Here is an 18711-nt window from a genome sequence, read left to right as displayed (position 1 = left end):
CTCACAGATAGAAATAGCTGGTTTGTTCAGCTTGTTTTTTGCCTTATATTTGCCAGAAATAATGTGGGCTGCACATTCCCAATTTCATCTCACATAGAGAGGTTTGCAAACTTTTGAAGTCCGCTTCCTGTGGTTCTTTAGTGATTTGGTTATAACGTGATTCTGTCTTAGCCATCACAAGACATTTTCCTCCCTTCCTCACCTGCAGAAGCTCAACTCATCTTTCATTATGGAGGGTGCATGGAAGAGATGAGGAGAAAATGTTGAAATTGTTAAGCAGCTTAACTACTACCAAACATTGCACATCAGTTCCTGTCAGACTTACTTGCCTTCTCTCCATATTAGTTAAAAATAAAGGTTAAACAGTCTTGTGGATGCAAGAAAAGAGTAGCTTCTGAGGAAGTAAGGGCAGAAAAAAAAGAACCAGCAGAATTTTACTGGGGCTACTTTAACTTTTTTTACCAGGAATATATTCCATCAACCCAATTAAATATTTGCTGACTCATGAGTTACGATTTCATAAACTTTTATCATTCATGTTTGAGCATCTGCATTGCTTCTAGCATGATGCCTAAACTGAGGCCTTGTCAGTATCGAGTAAAAGAGATGAATTGTGCTGTATACCAAAATGTCTTGTAAATGCATCCCAGATATAGATTTAGTTTTTTCTAAAACCATTGCAAGTAACTCAAGTAGGTTATATTCTGTTAGGAACAGGCTCCTTTTTTGCTACATTGCTTGTTTATTAAGCAGTTTCCTGGTTTGTGTCCGTGCATTTGGCTTGTCAAATACAGTATTTCCCCCGTGAGTTTCGCTGTTGATTGTTTCACCCCATTTTACAGTTTGAGCTTCTTTTTGAACCCTGATTCTATTTTAATTCCTTGATTGTTTCATTTCATTTTCCAGTCTGAGTTCCTCTTTGAACCCTGATTCAGTTCTGGTTTGAGTCACAACCTCTGCAGTGTCTGCCACTCCCCCCAGGGTTTTACCAGTCGCTCATCTGAAGGATTAGTGCAGATACCGAATGAAAATGCTAAGGAGCTATCAATCTCATATAACAAGATACTTCTAATACCGGCCCTTTGGTATGGCTTTTAATTAAATGTGAAGTTACCATATGGGGACTGCATATAAGCTGTGCTTTTGCAGTTTGCTTTGAAGTGTCATAAAGGAAAGTTTCAAAAGCATTGCAACAGTTGAGATACATGCTTCTATCTTTTATTTAGGATGAGATAGGTACTTTTTTTAAAAAGAAAAATGCCTTCTTTTTTACTTGTTTGGATACTGAATAATCCTCATTGACTGCTTGAACAGCCTCACAGCTGTGTTAGTAACTTGGTCAATATCTCCAAACAGTTGATCTGAAATTGCTTGGGTAGCCCTATTTTTCCTAGTTTTAACTTCATAAACCATAATTCCCTGAGAAATGTATTACTCTCTTCATTTGTTCCACAATTATGGCCCTTCCTCTAACCCATTGGTAGTCAAAATTATAAAGAATTACTTTAAACTTTTTATTCTATTTAGAGAGCTCTGAAAGAATTGCATATTGTATATTTTGGTTTTGCAGGACTGAGATACAAGGGAGTCATTCAGAACATTGCTGTTGTTTACCTCTAGAATTTTTTTTTCCTTCTGATAACAAAAGGGTTTTATACAAATGTTTAATTGAAATTTCAAGATACAGAAGAACACCTCACATAGTCTGATTTGGCAGTTGATTTTTGGTCTCGCTAATCTCTCACAGACAGGAGATTTCAGTAATCATTTCTAAGCATATTGTTTGAAAGCTAAAGCTTTTTTTTTTTTTTGAGCGTTCTTTTTGTACCTTCTCAGGGATAAACAAATATTTTTCCTTGAATAAATCAGGAGGAGTAATTTCATGGAACAGCCTCAGGAGATTTCATGTGGAGGCTTCTAAAAATCCTTACACCTAGCATTTTGCCAGTTTGCCTCCATGTTGGAAAATAGGTCATCTGGGCACCAGCAGAGTGAGATGTGTATTTTTACTATGCTTAAATAAAATAGGTTTGAAATACTTTTATTCAAGTGAAGTCACTGCATCTGTGATTAAAAGTGTGAAATAAATGCAGTCGTTGCAAACAGCAGGGTATGCTGCATCCTGTGCAAAAGTGACTCAGTAATTAATTTCCTTTGTTACTCATTGGTAAAAATGAATTGTTACCCTCAGTTGAAAAATGCTAGCTCCGTAATGATGGGAGGATGGAAATGCAGCCTTTGTTTGTCATTTTTTATTTAAACCTAAAGCAGTTTTTCTTCAGCAGTTTTCAACAGCTAGTAAAGCCAGCTCTATTCCATAATTATTTATTTTGAAGTATGGAGCTGCAGTCACCATTCAGTTATTCATGAGAGTTTTGCTTCTGGATCTGCTGTGTCAAAAATGCAGTTTTGTTAAAGGTGTCTGTGAGCGCAGCCAGGTGGATTTGCACTTTGTGAACAGCCTAAGAACTGCTAATTCTGAGCTGACCCAGTTCTGATAGCTCTGTGTCATGCTTGCTGGCATGTCACGTAATACCCATGTTATCATCACTAGGGAAAAAATGCAACCTCCTTGCTGCTGCCTACCATCATCTAGGCTGTCTCACATCTTTTTTTTATTGCTATGTTTATTGTAATGATATAATGTTTCTTTTTATCACAGTATTAACTAAACATCAAGTACAGGGTATGTAGAATTGCAGGTGTTTTGGTTTTTTTAGTTCATTTTGTTTCCAGCACTAAGAAAACAAAACAACTCCTGGAAGCTGACAGGAGTTGAAAGGAAAGTGATAAAGCAAATAGAGAAAATTCCATGAAGGAGGTGAGTGGAGAAACAAAGCAGAGATGCAGAAAGAGAAAATGGTTAGTGTCACTCTGGAGCTCTCCCATGCCTCTTATCCCTTTCTCCACCTTGCACTGTCTCGGTAACAAGTGCTTAGATCTACTCTTCTCCCTTAGCCAAAAGCAAGTGTGGCAGGTGCTGCATTTGAATTTACCGATTTGAACAGTGCAGTTGCTACTGTTTGCCAAGTTTTCCCAGCTTTCAGCAAGGGAGTTTGGAGGTGTCCTTCACATCTTAATATTTTTCTGTTTCTTGCTGATATAGCAGTATTGGCACTAGTATTTTTCAGCAGCAGAGATAAAGCTTTAAATGTCTAATTACAGGGAAAGCAAAACATACTCTCTTCTGTGTTGAGTTGTGGGCCACACTTTGGACATAAAATGAAAGCTATAAGCTTCTCTTAAAGTATTCATCTGTCCGATCTTCGTGGGTTGATTTCTTAAGCCTGTGAACATCTCTATAGAAAAACTATATCTGAAAAACTGCAGAGGAATTGTGCTGGTAACATCCATCTCAGATCACTTTTTCTGTCTGTCTGCAGGGACCCCTCCTGAAGCAAGCAATTAATCGTTGCTTGTTGTTGGGTACAAGACCCCCACAGAGAGTATCAAATGAATTAAAAGAAAAGGGACAATATTTGGGTACCTCCTGAACACAACAAAAATTTTGTTCTCTGACAACTTTTGAGCAGACCAGCTTTCTCATTCTCATCACAGCAGCTGTTATTCTTTCCCAATTAATTTTTCAAAGCTGCTTGAAAGTTGTCAGCTACTGGCCGGCACACTTTATGTATTGCTGACAATTCTAAGAATTGCTGCACTTTCAGTATAAAGCCCTTTGTTTCTTTTTTTGACTTGTTTATATTTACAAAGTGTTTATTATAAATAGCATACTTCAGAGGGAGGGTGTAGAAGGGTACACTCTTATTTTGGCTGCCGGCCTAAATAGCATTATAAGAAAACCTGTTCAAGGATGTGATTGACAGGTATTTCCTCAATAAGAAAGTGAAACTTGGAATAAAGTGTATGTGGGGGAAAGTGACAAAGACCCCTCATATCCTAGATAAAGATCCTTCTACTTGGAGGATTCAGAAGGTTTGGTCATACTCATAAAATGTCAGCCAAAAAGTAATGTTTGTTCTCAGACAGGTGTACTTCAACTCCCAGGTTGAAATCAGGCTCCGGTTATGAACTGCCTCTTGAAGGGTAGCAAAAGCCTTTCTGCTCGGCTCAGACAGGGAAAGGAGAAGACTTGGATGCAGTTGCATCATTCTGGACAGAAGAGCTGGTCACTGCCTGCCTCTTTTGGCCCTCATCCTGAATATTTACCCCTGATCCATAAAGACTTTTCAACAAGTATTCAGTATTCTGGGATTTTCTAATTTTTGGTGGGAATCCATGTCAAATCTCTCACAATTTTTAGTTGTGATTGTGTAGAAATAGGTACATATCAGTACACTAGTACTAACATGAGGTTACTAGTTGGATGCAATCTTTAATTCCTTATTTTCAAGTGGAGTTACTGTATTTCAGGGCTTTGCAGACAGTGCAACTGGAAAAAGTCAGTTCCTTCTAAAGAATGTCTTTTTTTTTTAGGGCACCTCTCAGAGTTAGCAAGGCTATATTCTAGTTAAAAGATTTCAAAGAGCTTAGGCAGACAGTACAGTGTCTACATGGGTAGACCTTAGCTGCGTATTATTGTATCTTTGAATTGATTAACAAGCAGTAGTACCATTTTAGAGTAGCAAGGCACCAAGCCTTGAGAACAGAAAATTGACATGCAGTCAAAACATCCTTTTTGTAACTCTCCATAGGATTATACCGTAAAATAAATCTAACTATTGCCTAGTCCAGGAACAGCCTGTCTGATTACCACAGAGCTCTTGGTTATGTTTGCCAGCCTCAGAGATTTGTTCTGCTTGCAAATGCAATATTCTTTTTTTTCACCTTTTCTGTATATTTTAAAATGTTATTTCTTTTATAATTAGGTGGGTTGCATCAAATTATTATTAACACCTAAAGCAGCCGAATATCGTTGCAACAAGTACCAGATAGATCACGAGTAGAGGAAGACTGCATTTCTGATCAGTGCGGAGCTTTGAACAGAATGATAGACCTCAAATTGCTCATCAGGAGAGAAGTTTGCAAAACTGACCTTTTTAAAGGGTAGAAAGTAAATTTAAAGTGGAAAGATCAATGTTAAAATGGCCATGTGTCCTGCTCCCTATGATTATTCCATTGCACATGTAACATTTTCACCATGGGTATTTTTATTCTATTCTTACCACTTTCCATTTTAACAGTTGAACAACTGTGAGAGATAACTTGCAATCCCAAAGTCATTTGACTTGTCATCTTAAAGGGTATTTATAAACTATAGCATTCAGGGAGCCCCCAGTGTTACTTTAAATAGAGATTGCTATTAGGATTAAGAAAAAAAAAAAAAAAGGTCTGTTTCATTTTGGAATTGCTTTTCTTAAACACAAGTAAAATCATATTTGATAAAAAAAACTCCATGAAAACAGGTAGCAAGCTTAACCATATTCTGTATTTTCATATTATCACTAAAGACTGCATAGAAAGCAAATGGTATGGCTTACGCCAAAAGGAATAATGTGAAAAAGATGTTTTACTTCTGCAAGTGCAAATAGGTTTTTTTCTGGCTTTTAATATTGGTCTATATTCTCTGTTTCCTGTGGGCAAAAGTGCTACTTCTGTTATTTCATTATTTTGAGGAGAATAGTGTTTGTTCCGCACAAAAAAGTTACTGACTCAAATATCCAAACCTGCCACAGGTATATTTGTCTCCCAGTTTCTGTGATCACTTGTCACAGTTGTTGCCAGTCATAGATTATAATTTTTTTCTTGCCACATAAATCAGCATCAATCTGATGATGAGAATATATATGTATGATGTACAGAAATGGTTCTAGAGCCAGTTGTCCCCAAACATTGATTTCAGCATCATGAGACCAGCTTTTGGATCATTCTGCAGACAATGCGAAGTTGGTGAATCGTTTTCTGTTTTCTTTGCTTAGGAATCTTGCTTTTCTGTACTGTTGTATGTGGTTTGAGAAACTGAAGTATTTAAATAATATTTTGTACTGTCTTATATCTCAACAACAGGAACAAAGATTGAAAATTCTATACTGCTACACAGTTTTCTTTATGCAATATGCCCTCTGTATGCAGCAAGAATACAGAAATTAAATTTTCAGTTTTGTAAAAATGCTGGTTTTCAGAAGGAAAAAATATGTGCAGGTCTCCTAGCAGCTTGTTAAGTTAATTTTCAAATTCTAAACAATTTATAAAGCGTATTGGAAATTTGAGGGTGATAAGAAGGAAAAAGAAAAATGCAGTTACAGTTAGAGAACCTGATAAGAGAAGCAAGAGACATTTATGATTAATGAAACAAGGTATTTATAAATATATACTAGTTATTGCCGTGGAAGGAAGAGGACGTCATTGCTTGGAATGTTTAGAATGGTGATAGTCAGGAGAAAGATCAAAGTAGAGTTGAGTTTATATAGTAGTTGGATTTTGACCTTTAGTTGCATCTGGTTTGCCAAATACAAGCATTAGATTTCAAAACGCATGATGGAAATTATTTACAGGGGGCATGAGAACCTATAGTCGTAGTCCCTTTTTTTTTTTTTTTTTTTTTTGTTATGTTACAGACGCCTGGGTTGTAACACGTGAGGGTGTGTTTCCCAGCACAACATCTGATTAGTCACTAATTTAGTAAGGAATGTCCTGGCACACAGTTCTGTTGAAGCATGTGAGCCTATCAGCAGAATAACATATTATATTCTTTTAGGTGTTTCGACATACAGTTGAGTAAAAGAGCTCAGCTATTTTGAAACAAACATGATATTTCTTCCCTGAGTCTCCTTTTTTTTTTTCTTTTTTATTACTGGCAGAAGAAATGTTGCATGTTTACCCACTGAAATATATTTCATGCCTTAATTTATATATTTTTTTTTTAACCTAATATTCCAAGATGGTCTAGAGTCTAAATAACACTGTGAATCAGCTCTATAAAGCTACAGGTCTCTTATTTTTACACTGAGGAAAATAGAGGGTAGCATATACTCATCGTGTTTTTCATGCTCTGCAAGTTTCCCCATTCCTTGAATACAGATGATAGACATATTCAGGAGACCAGTTTAATTAAAATTCTCAGAGAGAAATATTTACTGTAGCACAAAACCACAAAAGTCTTCTCAAGTCTGGTCACAGCATTATTGGCACACACTTCCTTTTTTCTAGCTCAGATTTGATATAAGGAGAATGATACTCTTTCAAAAGTTCAGCCTGTTTCTACCAAGTGCTTGGGTTGATAGTACAATTAATAGATCACTGACGTAGCTGTGGCATCGATGTTACTGTAGGTCAGCTCATAGTGTGAGGTAATGCTTAAGAGAATTTAATGATGAATATAAAAATATCCAGTATGAAAGTAGTAGAAATATTTTTAAAATGCTTTAAAATATTAACATTCTTTAAAAATCTATATCAGAAATTTCAGACAAGATGACTGACACAACACTGAGTAGAGACTGATGTAGTCCAGTTGAATTTCCAAAAGGCATTAGCTAAAAGCATGTAAGTAACTCTGCGACTTGAGAGGAGATCCTCCCATGAATAATAATAAAAAAAGATATAAGGAACAGCAGCAAGACTGAATGGCTAACCTTCATGTTAGTGGACGGTTGAAGAAGGAGTCCTGCAGCAGTGTGTGAACCCATTCTGGGAAATGTACTCATAAGTGATCCTGAAAAGGTATTGGATTTTGGGATGGCCAAACCTGCTGGAGGTACCAGATAATTCAAGGAAACGAAGACAAGGACCAACTGGGAAGAATTTCAAGAGATCCTTATAGCATTCTTTCACAGTAAAATAGCATATGAAATTCACTGTAACTCTTAAAGTTACGCAGGAATACCCATCCTAAATTCACATAGAAAATAAGTGTCTGAAGGTGACTCTAACCACTCAAGAATAAGATGTGGTCTCACAAAACCAGCATTGATCAATAGACTAAATCTACTGTTAAGTATCAGTAAAAAGTATATACCAGGCAAAAGTAAGCACAGCCACATGCCACTCTTACAAATTTATCTCCACATCCTGAATACTGTGTGTGGTTCTGATCTGCTACCTCCCAGAAAAAGATAGAGGAGAAAAAAAAAATCCAAAGTGGAGCAACAAGGTAGAACAAATATATGGAATTATTTCCATATAAAGAACAAGTAAATGAGATAGGACTTTTCAAAAGAGAATAGGAATAATTAGGGGCAAATACAATAGAGGTGTCTAAGATACCGTAAGGAACATGGCTTCTCTCTCATGCTGTCGGAGTGAGGAGTCAAAATAGCAGGCAGTAGGCTGTAATTAAGCTTTAGAAAACAGGATTGCTGTGAACATTAAAACTGTATGTGGATTAAAAATATAAACTACAGGACAGTTCTTTGGAAAAAATTAATTGAAGGCTCTTAAATAAAAAATCTCCACCTCTGGCTTTGAAAGTCCTTGAGCTGCAGATTGTTGGAGGCTGTATCATTACGTAATTTCCCATGTTCTTGTTCTGTTGCTTAGGCATCCCCAGGTACTCAATTTTGGCAACTGTTGAAGAAAGAGCACAGGGCTAGATGGACCTTTCGCTGACCCAGTATAGCTGTTCTTGTTAAAAGCATTACAAGCATTGACTTTTTATTAAGTAAAGTTGTAAGGCTGAAATAAATACATCTATTTATTTCTGAATTTGTAGATGTTGTTAATAAACTGTATACAGATGTTAAATTCAGAAATTCCAGAAGGGCACATGAGATAGCTGTTGCCTGATTTTAGACTGTCTGTTGCTACCACCACATTCCATGGAAGTTGCAAGGTCAATGTGTACCTTAAGAACTTGCTTTTATGCATTTATGCGTGAGATCAGAGTAATAAAATCTGTCAGAACAGTAATACCTGAGTTTTGCATGTCTGATCTTAAAATATGTTTATAATGTTCTTTTTAAGTTTTAGCCAAATGCTTATATATGTTTTCTTAGAATGCAAACTGAGACAAAAGCATGTAAGACTGTTACCTTGTGTAATGATAACAAAGACTCCAAATGTGACCGAGCAGTTATTATATGAGTTTCTCAAGTCAAGCTGTACAGGAACAGCACTGTTTCCATTGTGAGTTCACCATAAACAATTTGCTTAGGATGCGGAGCTTGGCAACTTCTGTCCTAAGCTGTTAGCTGAATTAGATATTTTGTATTATAATCAAAGTCTCAAAACGTGGGAATTCAGCTGAAAACTCCTTAATCTGTTGAGAATAGAAATATAAGTTTCTGAAAGGGACACAAATTTTTGTTAAAGTTTCAAATATTTTGCTCAAAACCCTTCCAGATGTACCTTGGATAATACTTATTTCATCAATCAGTAATCAAACAAAAAACATTCTAAAGAGGCTCTTTTGGTAACAAATATTAGTCTTCTGGGGCTTTCTTTGTCAGTCACTGAAATGAGGTAGAGAGAAATGCAGGACACTTTGAAAAGTAGTTGAAAGATGATGCATTTAAAGTGCTCTGAATATTCCCAAATAGAGGCTTTTTTTGTTTGTTTTTTTGTTTGTAAATAAGAAAAACCTTGCTGGACTAAAGTAAAAATCTGAGTGTTATTTTTCCACCCTTCTACTACTCTCTTCTAGAGGAACATCCAGGGAGCTGGACTCTATGATCCTTCTGAGTCCCTTCCAACTTGAGATATTTTATGATCTGTGTATCAGCAGAGAAGGTTTTTCAAAGCAAAGGATGCTTTCTCATAGGTATCTTGGAGATAAAGATTCTGAAGGCAGTAGCAAAAACTGTGAAAAAATATCATGCATTCTACATATTTGCATAGATAAAATACATGTATGAATAACTTCTAAATTTAAAGCTTAATTTTTGAGTCTTCTGGCAGCAAAATCTACTATTGAAAAGTATTTCTTAGGGCGTAACAAGAAGATTTCTTTAGAAAACTTCAGACATCCATGAAAAATTAGGGAAAGTAAGTTTTAATGGTGATAGGAGCTGCTGTTGTGCTGTAGAAAACAAAGTGTTCTGTACATGTGTTCTAAGCCACCTTATCAAATGGACTGAATTTAAATAAAAATTAATAGTAAAAGAACAGGGAAAGGAAAAATGATGTCTTTTATACTTTCAGACAAAAGTCCAGATAGAACTGAAGTTAATTTGGCTTCCCACTAGTGCTGTCAGCCTCTCAGCGAAATGTCATGCCTATTACAATCTTCTCAAGGAAGGGCGAAGGTTATCGGGTGCTCCGTGCTTCTGGCTGAGTGTTCTGGCAGCGCTTGCCAACCAGTTCAGGGGATTCCTCTAAATCACAGATCTGCCTGTGCCCTTGATGACAAAGGGGTTAGGCTGCAAGCCTTCATTGATCATCACGCCTGGTCCCTCTCTTGACTTCTATTAGTGCAAGAGCCATCTAGCTCTGTACATTTTTTGGGGGGTGAAGTGATTGCTGGATGAGGCCAAGTTCTCTTTTGCAGTGTTGGCTGCCCCCTTGCCTTTTCTGTGGAGTTCTGTGGTGTTTCATTGGCCTCCATAGCTTTAGATTTGCAGTTATTTCACAGAGGGGCGGATGTTAAAAGAGCAGAATGACTGTGGTTTGACAAGTATTTACTTTGATGAAACTCTAGTAAGAAATTGCACGCTCCAGTCACTCCAGCATAATAGCTTTGTTTTCATCAATGCATCTAGAATTAACCATCCTATTCCAGGCTGCAATTGTGTATGTGTGTGAATTGTCATTGTGTGAAGCATGCCATTGCTTTGTATAATGTATTGCTAGCTACTGTTTCTCATTATTGCCTATGTTACCCTTATACATTATTGCCTGTGATATTATGCAGGAGTATTTTCTTTAAGTTTTTATATTAGCATTTAACAAGGTTATATGTCTGGTTTCTCTTTCCAACTGGTAGATACATAATGTGAGATAAAAAGGCAATATGAGCTGTGGTGAGGTGTTCTTATATTTTTGCTTTTTTTTTAAAACAAGCTGATTCATCTACAGACACAAGCATGCACCTTCTAAAATAGAATGCACTTTGCATTCTTTTCCCTGATCTCTTTCAGTTTGTAGATACTTTAAACTTCGCTTATATAAATTTACATTTCATTGTTTTCTTTACAATATATATCGGATTGTTAACGTGCTGTTAAATGTGTTGAAGATGGAAAGTAGTGACAGATAACATACAAATTACCAATTGCTCCATCAGATAAAAATATGGCCTTGAAATTGAGTTACAGTAGTGACAATCTAATATTTTTTTATGTCACAGTTTCATAACCCACTAGAGTGAGACTGAATAAAGATAATTCTAATGAGAAAGGCTCTTTTTAAAGGAAGGGAATATATTATTGAAATTTTACCATCAGGCATATTAAACACTAGATACTTTATCTCTTGTCACACAGTACACCAACAAATAGATATTAAGTTGATGAGAAAAGTTAACAGTATAATTTGGTAATCTGTCTTAATTTAATTATGTTGGCATTGAAAAAGGCTGTGGCCCTGAAGGAATCAAGATGAAGTTACATTTAGTATGAAAATGTTTGGCTAGTAGTTCTGAATATTAATCAGGAACTTGGGGTCTTTGAGCCGGGACATAAGAATAGGCCTGATGTCAATGAAAGTTATTAATAATGTGCTGTGCTCCCATTCTAATGTACTTGAAATCCTGCTGTTATTTATCTCTAAGCATGTAAGGTATAATTCAGGACTGGTGACATGGACTTCAATATAGTTGTGGCTTGCAATTGCACTAACCACTTTCTGGTAAGATTTTCTTACATTGTGTGGAATAAAAAATGATATGGTTATTATATGGCTCATATCCTCTTCATAGGTTGATAGCAGCATCAAAGTGATGGTGGGTTGTCGTAGCAAAGTGTAAGCATACCAGCAAAATCTTTTCGACATAGGCATTGTCAGTACATGGCTCTGAGTGTCCTAATGATCTTAGAGATTCTGTGTAGCTGAGTGCCTTCTTATGTTTTTAATTTAATTATGTATAGAATTGTCTTCTAAATATTCTCATTTTCTTGGTAGTTTGCTGGCAGTCTGTTTCTCTTGCATTTTTTGTGCTGTGTTTAACACTTGTATTAGAAAACAGAAGAAGCCTCAGGTTTGTGCTTTAACTCCTCATATCAACACTTTTGATTCTTAACTATTTTTAATCTTTTGACCAACTTAGTCAATGCAAACATACTTCATTGCAGAGCTTGACTTTGCTATTTGGTCTGCCTCTCATATAGTTCTTTTCAGTGGGGGAATAAACCAATTGCTGAGATAATAAAAAGAGACAGGTGGAGAGGCACATTTCAAAATCTTGAGTAGCACGTGTGCCTAGGAAAAAAAAAGCATTTTAATGTGTCTTTACTGAATTACAGATCATTATTATTGACAAGCTAGTACATAAGTACCTTTGGATATCTTAGGGTAAATAGGAAATGTGGTATAGTAAAAACAATTTCATGTAACAATATGTAATGAAAAATTTGGAAAAAAAAATCAGTTCTCTTTAGAAGATGCTCGGATCATTGCTAGGTGATGTATTATGTGGGGGTTTTTTCCCCTCCAAAATCTGTTTCTTTTATAGCTGTTTAACAAGATCCCATGGCCAGAAAGTCCCAGAGCAGCTGAGATTTTCACCCTTAGTGGTAAGATCTTCTACCGTCCTGTCTCCAGCTCTTCTCTGTTTGTCTTACAAATCCAGCATGATCTATTGTATTTGTACCAGAAGAAGATTTGCTGTCTTCATGTGACTAAAATGTAGGCATTTGCTTTCTAAACTGCAGTTGAAGTGTCTCTTCCTTCCTTTAACCCCTCTGCTTGTGTTGGAAAACTTGGAAATACTCTCATGCACTGTGGTGCATTATTCCGCGTGCTTTATGATGAAACACTAATACTTCACAGTGACAATTCATCGTTGCTGATACAAATCAGGTTTTGGTATCTATTGATGGTCATGTTGCTTTCATACTCAACTTTTTATGAATCTTTAAAAATACATGTTCATGTGCTTTGTTCTGCAAATCCGTATTTCTTGCATGCAGTATCTTTTGAATGTTGCATAACTTTTTAAATGTCAAACCTGAATGCTCTGGGGTTTTTCTCCTGAATATGCAGCTTTTGATTTAAAAAGTGTTTTAACAATTACTTATTTCATCCAGGAACAGGGAAGAGTTCTGCATAATATGCAGGATTCCATGAAGAGAGAAAATATTCCTGAGCGCTTATTTTGCTTGCTTTCGTTGGTCTTTGACTTTTGAATATTTTTTTTTTCTAATTTATTTTTTTGTCATTTGCAGTTCTAGGAACTGAATATATTTATTACAGATAAATATAAAACTGCTTTGCATGTAGTAGGTGTCTGTAAGGTTTGTTTAGCATACTGCTTATGAGGTTGAGGCTATACCTGCTATAATGCTCCAGCAAAGAACTGAGCACATTCAGCAGGTTGATTTTTTCATTTATGCTTGTATGAAAGGCTTCCTGTCTTCTAAAACAAGCCTCTTGTGTATACCTTATAGTGTACAAAGAGATTCCAAAGTTAAGTAAATATAATAACCATTTGCAATTTGAAGTCAGATTTACATGGTCAGAAAGAACTGGGGAAGAATCATTCAGAAAATAGTATCATTCAGCAAATTTGGATGTTGAAAATATGGGAGAATTGGGTGTAATCTTCAAATTGATGAAATACAGTAAAAGTTATACTTTTGTGTGTGTGTTTATAAATCCATAAACATACACACGCCTGCATACACACACAAATGTGACCAGTATATTCAGTTTTCTACATTGAAAAAGAGGGGGGAAATATTCCATTTTGAGGGACTTAATGTATGGTATTAATGTGAACTTTCCAGTAGCAGAAACACGCATTTCAAGTTAGTTTTAATCCTAAACATGCTTTTGACAATGATGGTAATTTTTAAACACATGGTCTTGCTGAAAATAGTGTCAGCATAAACAGTCTACAAAAAGTAAAATGCTAGACTTTCATTCTTTCTGGAAATACAAACTAAACTAGATGTTCTTTTTGGGGTATGTTTTTTCCTGTGAGTCAGTTGAGGTTTTTTTGGATTTGTTCAAGTGTGCACTATGGTATTCATTATTTTTTTCATCCATGCTATGGTATTCATTATTTTTCATCCACGTTACCAGAAGTGAGAGTCATTCATAGCTGAATCATTAGAACGGGGCTATATATTGAAAGCACCATCTTACTCTCCTTTTAGAGGAGGAGAGACTTAGAAGGCAGCCGTGATTGTGACTGGTTTTGGAGCTGGTAAACCAGACAAAGCATGCCCCAGGCTGACTAATGAAAAGCTTTGGAAGCTTGCAGACTGGGTTGGCTACACCATCTCTCACACAGTGCCTGACCATTCCTCTCGCACTCCACATGGACAGCATGCTGCCTTTCACCCCACTGCTGAAGTCCTTGAGCATCTTCAATATTTGAACACATAAACAGTGCATTTGACACTTACTTTTGTCTCAGGTACTCAGTGAGGTTGCTTCCTTGTTGCAGGTGGAGTCATGCATTTCACTTACAAGAGAGAGGCAACAATATATTTTATTGATATAAAACAGTGACTTAACAAAGTTCAATGGTACATGTGACAGTGGTTTAACAAGATTCCATGGTACGGTAAACTTGGTTATTTACTGCATCAAGGACAGGGTCAGACAGATGCCTCCAGGAGACCCTCCCATTGAGTCACAAGGTTTAGAGAGGACCCCCTTGCTTTCCAGAATTCTTCTCAGAGTGAAGTCTGGGTGTGGCTGGATCCAATCCTAGTCCCAAAGTTGGTCGATGGTTTATGTCTAAAGGATTATATATGCGCAATCAATCCTTTCTATCACTTGGCTAAGGCTTCAAAGTTCAGCATGCTATTAATCACTTACTGAGAATCTGTTGTGACAAGAAATCTCTTAACCGTAACCTTGAGAGGCGTCCCTACTCAAGGGGAGACCCTGGCGTGCAGCCTGCTGCCATGCAGGAGAGCTCAACGGGTCCTGGGCTGTCTACTATTTATAGAGTAAGATGATTGACTTAGAGTCATATTTGCATACCAGCAAGACATTTGGGTCCCTGTTCCAGACAGTGCTTGGCTGCCATGTTGCCATCCATCCCCCAAAGTCCAGCCTAAGCTAGATGCAGCCATCACGACCCCCACTGGTGATTACGGCTTGGGCTGAGCTGGGGCAGGGGGGAAGCAAATGGCCACACTTGTCTCTGGCAAGAACATAACTTCTATTTTCCTTCTTTTGCTGGTGACTTCCTCTGAAGACTTTGGTGCCTGCCTGTAAATGGAAAAATTCACATAGATGTCTCTACTGTTTATGGGGAAGTCAATTTACTTGATAATTATGATACATGTTCAGTCTAAATCTGTACTCAGCAAGACAGAAACTGGGAAGATTCCCTGATAAAGCAATATGTCAGGCTGGCAAATGATCTGTATGCCAGCAGATCTTTTGGCGCCTCTTAATACCTCAAGGTAAAGAGAGCCATTACTTACCAGCTATCATGGAAGTTTTGAGAAAGGTCTACAAGAGGTCTCTTTAGTTGAAGAACAGGGTAACAGAGAGGAACGGAAGTAGGAAGGATTGATCCTTACAATTATCCAAACAAAATAAAAAAAAAAGGGCATTTTTTATTTAAAAAATAAAAAAAGGTCTGGAAGGCTGTGTGTAAAAATATAGTAATGAGGGCCAACAGAGCGTGAGGAACACCTCACAGAAAGGGTCAAAATACATAAATCAATAGAACGTCCTCACTGGGATTAGTGGTGTACATCTCTGGTTTCTCCCACCTAAAATCAGTTACAGTAAATGTAGGAGGAGTTTGGACAAGAACAGTGAGGATATTTGAAGGCATGCAAGAACTGACATGTATGAAACAAGTAAGCAAAAACCAGGCTTTTAAAGCTGGTTGAGCTGTGAAGAGCACAACATGATCCATAGTCTCTTTTTCCTTTTGATTACAAAGTCAAGAGCTTTCATGTTCCTTTCAGAAGTAATGGGGTTAGAGGGAAGAACTCACTATAAGGGAAAAAGTGATGTTCCTTCTATTTAGGAGCCAATGGAGCCAAGGACTGGGAAAATTTCCGAAAATGCTGGATGTGAGAAGTGAGACATAGCAACACTGGAAGATAGAAGCTCAAGCAAAGAGGTTGCTGAGAGGAGCAGGAATTAGTCATGTAAATTGAGGCCTCAGAGATGGCAAGAAGGAACTTAGAAAAGACAGAGAGGGCTGACCAAAGTCTTCTGCAATTCAGAAAGTTGTAACATTAGCTGCAACTAAGCAAAGAAGTAAGAACCTTCCTGAAAAGTAACTTGGGAAGGGAAAGAAGTTTTCCATCCTCAGTTTTGTCATTTCTTGTCACTCTGTGTTTTCCATGTTGAAAAAGTTTTAAACTGATTTTTAGCAATTCGAATACCAGGCAAGCTCTTTTCTAGGCAGCTCCGTCTTTCAATTCTGCAGTCCTGTCCGAAAGAATATGATAACGGTCTGCAAAAATTATAAATAGCTGTGAAAAGCTAAGGGGAGATAACTGGCATCTACCTGTTTCAGTGTAAGTCTTCTTAGAAATCAGTTGAAGTGGCTAGATCAGAGCAAACAAAATTGGGTGCAGTTTGGTTGGTTTGTTTTCAAACCCTAGTTAGTTAAGCTGCAGAAGTCCTTGCCACAAGATGTTATAGATGCTATCACAGAATGGAAATCCAGTCAGAGCTAAAAATACAGACATCACTGCTGGTTCAGGAAACCAGTGAGCCACAAGCTGTAGTCTGGAAGACTATTTGGAGAAGGCAGCAATGCATTTTTCCCTAGGCTGAGCTTTTGGACACAGTAAGGAGATGCCAGAAGCCCTTTGGCCTGATTCAGTACAGTACTTTTGCTCACTGCTGCTGTTCCACCCAAGTGTACTTGGCGACATCATTCCATCTCATGCGGCTGTGAAATAAGTCTGGAGCCTGATCTGCTGGAAACCTCCAGATGGACCCATACAAACTGTAATTCCCTCAGGTACATAAGAATTCAGAATTATCAAAAAATTGAGATGAATGTTTGAGATACTAAGCAAAGTACTTTAGTGTGATTGCAGTTCAGCTAATTATGCACTCATGCTGTTCTAAAGTCTGATTTGCAAAAATTATGAGTAGTGATATCAGTGGAAACTAGTTTTTGAGTATTGAAGTGTTTTATAAGTGCTTGACTTCCAAGTTAACAGGTCCTTGACATTTCAGTTAGGTACTCATTTAGTAGACACTTTTGAACCTAATCTTCCCAGGCCTTACTTATCAGTAAGTAAATAAGGTGTTATTATTCTCCTTACCTCACTGAGGGCTGGGATAGAGTTCTAAGGAACTGTAAAACTGAACAGTGAACCTTTTTTCTGCTGTAGTGGTGAGTACTGTTTACAGAGTATGACAAAGAAATGAACAGTCCAAAGTTGTACTTGAAGAGTTTGGAGTACCTCGCGTCCAAGACTGAAATACAGGGACAGATACAGTACTGAATGCGTTTCAGCTCCTGAGTGTGATCATCAAATACATTAAAAAAAGAGTATTCTGTAAAAAGACATTTTACATGGTAAATCCATGTGGCTGTGTAAGACTATATTGCAGTGTATGTAGACAAACAAAAGCAATTCACGTTGCACCAAGGGGGTTAGTTTTGCTTGCTTTCATTTTTGATACTACATTTACATTTTCAATGATGCTTTTGTGTGTTTGCGGATTGCAGTTATTTCTTTTGATTCTTTTTCTAATTAGAGGACTTCAGAATTTTAATCTGAAAATGAAACTGTCACACAAAAACTTTATTAAGATTTTGTAATTTAACAGCTCTGTTGTTTCAGGGTGACCTTGAAGGAAATTCAGCTGTAATTATTTCAGCTATAACTATCAGATGTAGAAAAAGAAAAGGAAAAAAAAGAGAGGATAATATTGGAATATGCAGGTATAGGTGACCATGGAACGTCTCTGTTGAGTAGGGCAGCATGTTTATTAGTATGTATTTGTATACTGCCTTGCAGAATTCAGACATAGGACTTTATTCCAGTTTTTCTTTCTTCTCCTTTCCTTTAAAAGTCTAATGTGATTAAACTGCTTCAGGAAAGATGTGTCTTGTGAAAGATTGAGGAAAGGTATGAATATGGAAGATGGGATGAGATTAAGAAAAGGAAAAAGGAGCTCACTGGAATGTTGGGGGCAGAGTTTAGGAAGTTGTCATTGACAGACAGCCAGTGTTCCTGTTTCTTTTAGTTTTCTCACCGTTTCCTGAGATCATTCTATTAATTCAAATGCTCACACAGTAAATATAAATCATGCAAATTAAAGTAACAGAATTATAGTTATATAGCTTGGGGAATTTTGACAATTATTGTCCAGAACTTACTAGTAATTTTGAAGCATTTTTTTTATTAAAATAAGAAGAAAGGGTAGAATCCTGCATAGTTTCCTGCAGCTTTCCAGTTACCCACAATGCATTATCCACATGCATTACCCACACTGCCCCAAATACAGCTTAGCAAATCAAAATATGGGGTGGGTGGTGTTTAATCTGACATACATTTTGTTCCAGCTTTGCTTTTTTTTTTTTAATTTATTTTTAAGATGTGACATCCCCAGGACAATTCCTACTAACTCATGCAGGAGAGGCAGGTCTAAATCTTGCTGGGTTCCCTCCTAGAAGAAAAGATTTTTGTGTGAAGATCTCTAGATGTAGTATTTGTTTTAAAATATATTAGGAACAATAGGTCACACTGTTTAATGGAAGAAGGAAGCCAC

This window comes from Calidris pugnax, unplaced genomic scaffold (genome assembly GCF_001431845.1).
Source record: "Calidris pugnax isolate Ruff unplaced genomic scaffold, ASM143184v1 scaffold8, whole genome shotgun sequence".
In the NCBI taxonomy this organism is placed as follows: Eukaryota; Metazoa; Chordata; class Aves; order Charadriiformes; family Scolopacidae; genus Calidris; species Calidris pugnax.
This window is presented reverse-complemented; position numbering follows the sequence as displayed.